The following is an 8,993-nucleotide window of genomic DNA, read 5'->3' as shown; positions in this document are numbered from 1 at the left end:
GCAATGTACTTTCCTCTTAGGACTGCCTTTGCTGCATCCCATAGATTTTGAATTGTTGTATTTTCATTTTCATTTGTTTCCATATATTTTTTAATTTCATCTCTAATTGCCTGATTGGCCCATTCATTCTTTAGTAGGGTGTTCTTTAACCTCCATGTTTTTGGAGGTTTTCCAGACTTCTTCCTGTAATTGATTTCAAGTTTCAAAGCATTATGATCTGACAGTGTGCATGGTATGATCTCAATTCTTTTATATTTATTGAGGGCTCCTTTATGTCCCAGTATGTGATCTATCTTGGAGAATGTGCCATGTGCACTTGAGAAGAAAGTAAATTCCTTGGCATCAGGATGTAAAGTTCTAAATATATCCGTTCCTGACAGTTTTCTAAAACTCATCAGGGACTCAAGTAGGGAGTGAAAGAGAAGGATAAATCAAAAATGGCCATAATGGGGGCGCCTTGATGGTTTAGTCAGTTAAGCGTCAGGTCAGGTCATGATCTCACAGTTCTTGAGTTAGAGCCTCATCTAGGGCTCTGCACCGACAGCACAGAACCTGCTTTGGGTTCTCTGTCCCCTCCTCTCTCTGCCCATCCCCCACTCATTCTCATTCTCATTCTCATTCTCTCTCTCTCTCTCCTGTCTCTCTCTCTCAAAATAAACATTTTAAAAAATTACCATGATTAGACAAGGCAATTGAGAGAGTAAAAGAAGCCTGTTTGGGGGTGCTTTTATGGGAAAGGGGAACTCTACAGTAGGTAGCTGGTAGGTATGACTGCAGCATGGTTGCAAGTCTACAACTAGAGATTTGGGAGGTATTGGGGTACAGCTCTGGTTGCAGCCACAAAAAATCAGCCTGACTTCCAGCTAGAATATAGAAAGGTGCAGCAGCTCAAGACTCCAACTGTAATAACTTAAAAAAAATCTAGAGAAAACATTTTTTAAAACATTGTAATGACAGCAGAGAGCTTTAGAAGCAATGAGGACTACTAGATTGATTAAAATTCTAGGAGGGTGTGGAGCCCTTCCAATGTGAGCTGAAGGTCACAAGCCATTTTTTTCCCTGGAGCCATTTGCCGACTCTGGCTGTGGACTGAGGATTGTGCTTGACCCTTGCAGAGAAACTATCCTGGGGGGAAGAGAAACTGGCAAGTCTTTTATTAGTCAAACACGAATGGCACAACAGACTAGAAATTTTAGTTTTTACACTCTTGGCATATAGTTAAAAAAGAAAACTGGGTATGCGAAGAAGCATGAAAATGTGTTTTTAGATAAATTGAGGTAGGCAAAGGATGGCTGTGTGAATTCGTTCTGACATCCTTGATCTCACTCAGGTAGGAAATGACTTCATGTATTGAGAGTAGGGATGATAATAGTTGGGTGAAATGCAGCCTTGGGGGCAAAGTCATTCACTGGAAATTAAATAAGAAATAGAATTGTATTGTTGGGGAACAAATCAAACAAGGCAGAAGCAGGAGTGAAGCAATTCGAGAGTAGAGGTGAGGCATGGTGGAGTGTTCTGAACTGGCTGATATTATAAAGATCATTATGCCGTTACTGCTTTATAACATAAGAATGGATTAGTAATAGATTAAAACTTTTCTTTGCTTTCAAATGCATTCAGCTGATCTCAGTCTTAGAATCACATGGCCATCTTAAAATTTGCTCATGCTGGGGTGCCTGGGTGGCTTAGTCGGTTGAGCGACCGACTTTTGCTTAGGTCATGATCTCGCGGTTCCTGGGTTCGAGCCCCGCGTCGGGCTCTGTGCTGACTGCCAGCTCAGAGCCTGGAGCCTGTTTCAGTCTGTGACTCCCTCTCTCTCTGACCCTCCCCTGCTCATGCTGTCTGTCTCTCTCTCTCTCTCCTAAAAATAAATAAAAAACATTAAAAAAAAATTTTGCTCATGCTATGGTGTTTTATAAGTGTCAGAAATCTTAAAGACCCCTCCTTTAACAACCCGGCAAGCAACCTCAGTTCCCATGAGGGAATCCCAGCTCCTATTTATAAAACTAGTGTAAGGTTACACTGCCTTAGTTAGAATGCTTCCTCAGTAAGGGAGTTTCTGCCAGTGATTAGCCAGATGTTCCTACTTCTTTCCCTTGGCTCCTGTTTCCTTTAGAAAGTCCCAGGTGTCTTTGGCCCATGGAATATTCTGTGAATTCTATTTCACTGCAATCAAAAGAAGTCTACCCATTTTGCTAACTTGTCTCAAGCTTTCTTGCTGTCTTCTCATACTCTAGGTGAGCAATTTAAATTAGAAGCTAATTTTTCCTTTAACAACCACTATTTTTGCAGTTTGTTTTCTAATGGACATTCTTTTTACGTTACAGAAATCTCAGTTTTTACTAGAAATCGGTCTCAATAACCACTGGAATTTCTTCTGTAACACAGAATCTTAAAACTTTGAAACTTAAAAGTTGAAAGAAAACTTAAAAGTTTTTCAACAGAAGTACTTGCACTTCTTCAACCCTTTTCAAGTCACAGCACACAAAGAAATAAATGGAATGTCCACACTGAGGTAAACTGTAGGGTCCTGGGGGGGGCTTTTATGGAGCTTATACAAAAATTCAGCATATTACTATAATAAAAAAGTAAAATACAAAGTAACAATAAAGATATAACTTTTAATTTGAATAAAACTCCCAGATAAACATTTTAAAACTTTATAGAGAAGTCAAGCTCACTTTCTCATCATGAGTTTGCTTTATATCAAGCTTTGTGTTGAAATGAATACATGAGGTTCCTGACAAATATCTTTTAATGATGTTTTCTTCAAATTCTTATAGTTAACATCAGTGGGAAAGTTTGCCTCACATATGGCTCTTAGCAAATAGTAGAAGGCAAGGGTATTTATTGATTTTTCTGAAGCTGACAGAAATGCCTTTCTCACTCTTAACCAGAACCTAGATCATTTAATTTCTTCTTTCTTTCGTTGAACTTCTCGTGATAACGTGAATAGATTTCTAATGCACTTGAACTTTTTCATATCATGTATCTCCAAATAATGTGACACTTAACAGATGTTTTGCTGCTAGTCTCTTTAGGATTGAAGCTAGAATATCAGTATCACGTAACCTCACATTTCCTTTCAATCCGCAAGCATTGTTAGGATACTTATTTTCAGACATTCCTTGAGATTTTGATTAAATTCATTCTGGCGCTCAAAAATGTCAAGCAAGCCAATTTTCTGAAGACAATAATCTCTCTTCAACAACTCTGCAATAAAGATCATTGACTTTTTTCCCCCTAGTTTTTCGTTTAGCTCCTAATCTCCACAGAAAAAGCTTTTACTTTGATAGGTATCTTGGTAGGAAACAGCAGACGGTTTCTTCACATAAGCTGAAAACGGACGGCTTGGATTTTATTAGTAACATCTTCTAATGTGGAATTCACATTTATAGGGGAACTACAGACAAGAGCTCATTGTGAACAAAACAATGTCTTACTTGCATCCCAGGCACGGAGAACATGAAGAGCAGATACAGTGTAAAGCCTTCCCACGTTCTTGTCATCACAGATTTCCCACCGGTGCAGGAACGGCTGTGCTTCCATAATCTAGAACATCTGATTTGTTTTAAAGGACTTAGTTACTACTCCATATACATCTTCCTGAGCAGTTTGTTTTGGTACTTTGTGGCAAAACAATATTCTTCCAAGCATTCCTCTCCAGGCATTCTAACTAGTGCTATTAACTAAATAACAGTGACTTAACATCTGCAGATTCACCACTCTGCAAAGAAACGCTTTGACTCATCAGTCTTGCATAGAATGTCATCAATGCATCTTCTGATAGTATTATTCCAGAATAGCACTTACAATCTTTCTTTGGCTTCGTTTGGTCCCAAACATGTGGTCATTTCCCAGATAGGGAAACTGTCTGTTAAGGCCCTGGCAAAATTTGTCTGACACCATTTTCTTCACTTGATAACTTTTCCATGAAAATAAGATACTTAGAAAGACAAAAAAATTATCAGGGCAAAACAAATCTAAATGTTAAATAATCCTAAAAATAATAGATATTAGGGCTCCTGAGTGGGTCGCTTGCACATCAGACTCTCGATTGCAGCCCTTATCATGATCCCAGGGTCATGGGATCCACTCACGTGTTGGGCCCTGCACTGTGTGGAGCCTGCTTAAGAGTCTCTCTCTCCCCCCCGCCCCCTGCTTATGCTCTCTCTCTCTCTAAAAAAAAAATCCCAACAATAGTAATAGATATTAATAAAAATGAGTATTACTTAATTTTAAATTATACTTTATGGTAGGAAAATAAATAATATATTTAAAGTATTAAGGAGACTACAAGCCTTTTGACCATAATATATCAATTTGCAAAGAAAATAAGGTCCATTTTCATGTAAGTATTTTTAAATAAATCAAAATCTTTAAAAAATGAGCATTTGGTCAGTAAAGTGGGAATTTTAAAAATGCTATTATTTAATAATCAAAGTGTTATATTTCTAAAGATATAAACAACTACTTATAAGTAAATGGAGTTAAACATTTTGAAAAATATTTTTCATAAGATATTAAAAAGCTTCAAACCCCTTAACTAAACCAATTATTTTCTATTATTATTTGTTTAGAAACACTGTTTTTTATTTCTATAAACAAATGTCATTATAAAATTTCATTATCAGATTTTGAATATTTTATACCAAAATCCAAGAATAAATAAGTATACAAATCAAGTCACGATTTCAAAAAATGAGTAAGTGATGATGATAATGATGAAGCATATGTGCCTTCTTTATTGGGAAAAATGTGAAAATTAAGAGCAAATTAAATCAAAGTTAGAACTAAGTATTTGAAATGTATGTACAAATGATTATCACTAATAATACATACATTATAATTAAGCATATTCATCAGACTTATGGAGATGGTTCTAACATGATGGTTAAAAGGGAAAACTCTGTATAGTCGTCATCTCTGGCAGGTGCTCTGCATAAAACCTGAGGCACAAAGACAATAATTACTGGAATATGGAAGTTTACTGACTGAGCCAAACAGGATCCACATATAATTTCAACTGTTATAAGTAGGTGAATGGTTGTAAAATGGTTGTAAATTTTGTGTCACTATAAAAAGTTTACAACCATCAATCTCTCCTGGAGATACCTGTAACCCGTTCTGGTGTGGCCACTTGTGGAAAGCTCAGCTATAGAGATCTGTAAAAGGTAGAGGGGGATGAAATGATAAAATGTGTATTACAATATTACTTGATGATTCTTTAGTGTTCTAGGAAGGCTTATGGCATAGTAGGCGCAAAATGAAACTTAGGGGTGTGTAGAGTTTGAACAGATGGAAAAGAAGAGAGCACTTCAAGTAAGCCAGCCAGAATTAGCAAAATACTGCAGGAAATAGAAAAGCAAGATAGATTTCTATTAACAATGGATGAACAAGTGCTAAGCTTCACATATATAATATCTTGGAAATATGCCAGAGTAGACTACATGTTGGAAATTTGTGTTGGTAAACAGTATCAGAAAAATTCTAGTTTAAAATTGTGTATAAATCACTGAGAACCTTGAAAGTCAGGATATGATTGTCATATAGCGAGCAGGGCTCTCTTATTAACAGCAGCATAGAATATAGATGTTCTATGACTAGAATATAGAACAATATAGAATATAGAACATACTGGACACACAGAATAGACCAGGGAATGACCTGAGACAGAGATACCAGTTAGAAGCTGCACAGTAGGTGGTGAGGGGCTGAACCAGAATAAAAGGAGTAGAAATAGAGAGGAAGGGATGGTTTGGAGACATATTTCAAAGGAAATATCAATAGGATTTAGTGAGAGTCAACAGAGTGAAGAGAATGGATGGCCCCAGGGCTTGGAGGCCAAGAGAAAATTGGGGCATGATGTTCAGAAACAAATTTGGGAAGGGGACTTAGTTGGCAGATGGAGAGTGAGTTTTAATGGAGGTATGTCCTGGGGACAGTAGGAAGCGAGCAACATAAGCACAGGTGAGAGTTCAGGGATGGACGAACAAGATGGAGCCATGAGAAGATGTGAGCTTTCCAAGAAGAGTGACAGAAAGACAGGAGCTCAGAATGCTGAAGACTTGTGTTTTGGGAAGATTGCAAACTCGTTTATCATGAGGAAGGAAAAAAGTTACAGTGGCAGAGGAGGAGTGCAGAGAAAAAGAAAAAAACAAGAATGGTATATGCCATCAAAGGGAAACTTCAAGAAGGAAAGGACAGTCATGTTTAACAGGCACCTCCTACATCAGGCTGTGTGTTCAAATCCTGCTTCTGTCACTTAAGAGCTACATGTCATTTCAGAGGTTTTATTTTTCCTTAGTTTCATCATCTGTGGAATAGTGATAATATAATCTACCTTATAGGGATATTTTGAGGATTAAGTGAGGAAATGTATATAGAATGCTTAACATAGTATCTGGCACAGACCAGAAGTTAATAGATGTCATTGATGACTTTTAAGGGAAAAATGGGGTGGTGAGAGCAGAAAGAATTGCAAGAGGTTAAAAAAGGAGTAAGCATTCAGAAAAGAGTGCAGGTATGGAGAACGTACTAGAGATTGGCCAAAACTGGAGAGAGATTTCAGAATGTTCTTAGAAGAGGCAGTGGGGTAAAGGCTTTGCTTAAATTTGCTCTGTAATGACCAAGGGTTATCATTCTCACTGTTCTCATAGAAGCCTGGTTAATTAGATTTGGACAATCTTTTCATTTATATGACACCATTTTAACCTTTAGAATAGAAATCAAACAATTGCACAACTAAAATATCCTGTCAAAATATATACGAATAGGCAAAAGGTACAGTTTCTTTGAAGGAACAGTATGGCACTGCCTCAGAAAGTCAAAAATAGAATTTCCATCTGATCCAGCAATCCCACTTCTGGGTATATACCCAAAAAAATTGAAAGGAGGGACTTGAACAGGTGTTTGTTTACCCAGTCCATAGCAGCATTATTCACAATAGCCAAAAGACAAAGACAACCCAAATGTTCAACAACAGGTTGAACACACACACTGGAATGTTAATACTCTACAACATGGATGAGCCTTGAGGACATTATGCTAAGTGAAATAAGTCAGATACAAAAGAACAAATATTGTATGATTCTACTTATGTGAAGTACCTAGAGTATTCAAATTCATAAAGAGAGAAAGCAGGATGGTGGTTGCCAGATGTTAAGGGGAGGGGGAAGTGGAGAATTATTGTGTAATGAGTACAGAATTTAAGTTTAGGAAGATGAAAAAGTCCTGGAAATGGCTGGTGGTGATGGTTGTGCAACAATGTGAATGAATTTAATGCCTCTGAACCACACACTCAAAAATGGTTACAATGGTAAATTTTGTTCTGTGTGCTTAACCACAATTTTATGTTTATATATATATGTGTGTGTGTATATATATATAATATATATTCAGACAATATGAGCAAAATAAGACACTGCCCTTTGCTAGATAAAATGGATTGAAAAGTTATCAGAAATAAACAACTTGTAGTGGTAACTTTTAAATCATGAAATATTTCATACATAGAAAGTAAAACGCCTAACATAAACACAGGCATAAAGCTAATGGAACAAAACTCTACACAGATACCTTTGAACTTAAAATATAGAACATCATTAATAGTGGTGGTATCCCTGTTGCATCTCCCTGATGACATTCCTCTCCTTCCCCAATAGAGGAAACTCAAATTTGGAATTTGTGTTTATCATCCCTGGCCATATTATGAAATATGCATGTAACCCTAAACAATATATTTCCTTTCCCTCTAGCATTCACCCCTGGTGGTATCTGTAGCATGCTCACTGAGAACTATGCTATCTTCTCAATGAATTGAAGCTTTTAGCATTTTGAGCTGACCCTCCTTATTCCTAATAATGCGTTTTGCCTTTAAGTTTCCTGTCTGTTATTCACATGTCTATATCATCTTTCTTTTGGTTTTATTTGCCTATTTATCCACAGCCGTTCACCTTCAGTTGTTCTGAGTCCTTATGTCTTTTCAGATGTGCCTCAAGTTGGATTTTTGAAAAATCTGGTCTGATAATTTCTGTATTTTAATGGCCACACTTAAGACCATTTCTTTTTGTTGTGATTATGGGTATACTGTATATGGATTCTTTTCTATCATGCTGTTTATCCATTTTTTCCTATGCTTTCCTTACTCTTTTCTTGCCTTCTTGTGGGTTGATTAAGATGTTTTGTTGCTATTCTTTTAAATTCCTTTTCTCCTTTCTACAAGTTTGGTGTTTATATTATTTTCATAGTAATTACTCTTGAAATTTTGCTATGCATACTTGACTTTTTAGAAAGTCTAAACTTAATCAAATCTTTGTACTCTTCCAAATAAAAGAACATACGGTGAATGATAATGGACTACTACTAACCTGAGGCCACTTTAGTTTCTTGTCTTGGGATTTCCCAACGAGGTCAGTGGTATAAATCAACAGCTAAGACCTAGTTAATGGCAACAAACTGGTGGGAGACGATCTTGCCACCAACAAGAAGCAATGATGGAGACACATTCTCAGTTTCCCCCTGCCAGCGGGCAGATATTTCCACTGTTTACGCTGAGGGTGTGTGCAACTTTGTTTCAGGTTTGTGGGGTGAGGGTAAGAGAGTCCTTCAGTTCAGTTCACTTTTTGTGGGCCTAAGACTGGATTTGTTTGCAACTTGCCTGGTCATTTGTCTGCAAGTTTCAAGTTTGGGGCACCTACATTTGCATCTTACCTTCTTCATTTGCTTACCGGTTTGGTTTCTGCTTTACTCATTTTATTTGGCCCTTTAGGATATCCCTCGCTTTCTTCCATGTTCAGAAGGCAGTCTGAACCGTGTTGTGTTGGCTGGGGTTTGTCTAACATGTATGTGTTCTGAAGATGGGGGGAGCTTTATGTTTTGTTTTTTTTTTTAAGTTTAAGTAATCTCTACACTCAACATTGGGCGTGAACTCACTGCCCCAAGGTCATAAGTGGCAAGTTTCTCCAACTGAGCCAGCCAGACACCCAATGTGG

The 8,993-nt window shown here is 37.2% G+C and overlaps 1 protein-coding gene across 1 annotated transcript in view; it reads left to right on the top strand.

Annotated features, from left to right (window-relative positions):
- The window catches only part of ROPN1 (rhophilin associated tail protein 1), a 29,928-nt gene that overhangs the window by 7,808 nt on the left and 13,127 nt on the right, over positions 1–8,993 (top strand). The gene's annotated exons all lie outside the window — the stretch shown is intronic.

This window comes from Hyaena hyaena, unplaced genomic scaffold, assembly GCF_003009895.1.
Source record: "Hyaena hyaena isolate Hyena2069 unplaced genomic scaffold, ASM300989v1 scaffold_180, whole genome shotgun sequence".
Lineage (NCBI taxonomy): Eukaryota > Metazoa > Chordata > Mammalia > Carnivora > Hyaenidae > Hyaena > Hyaena hyaena.
This window is presented reverse-complemented; position numbering and strand designations above follow the sequence as displayed.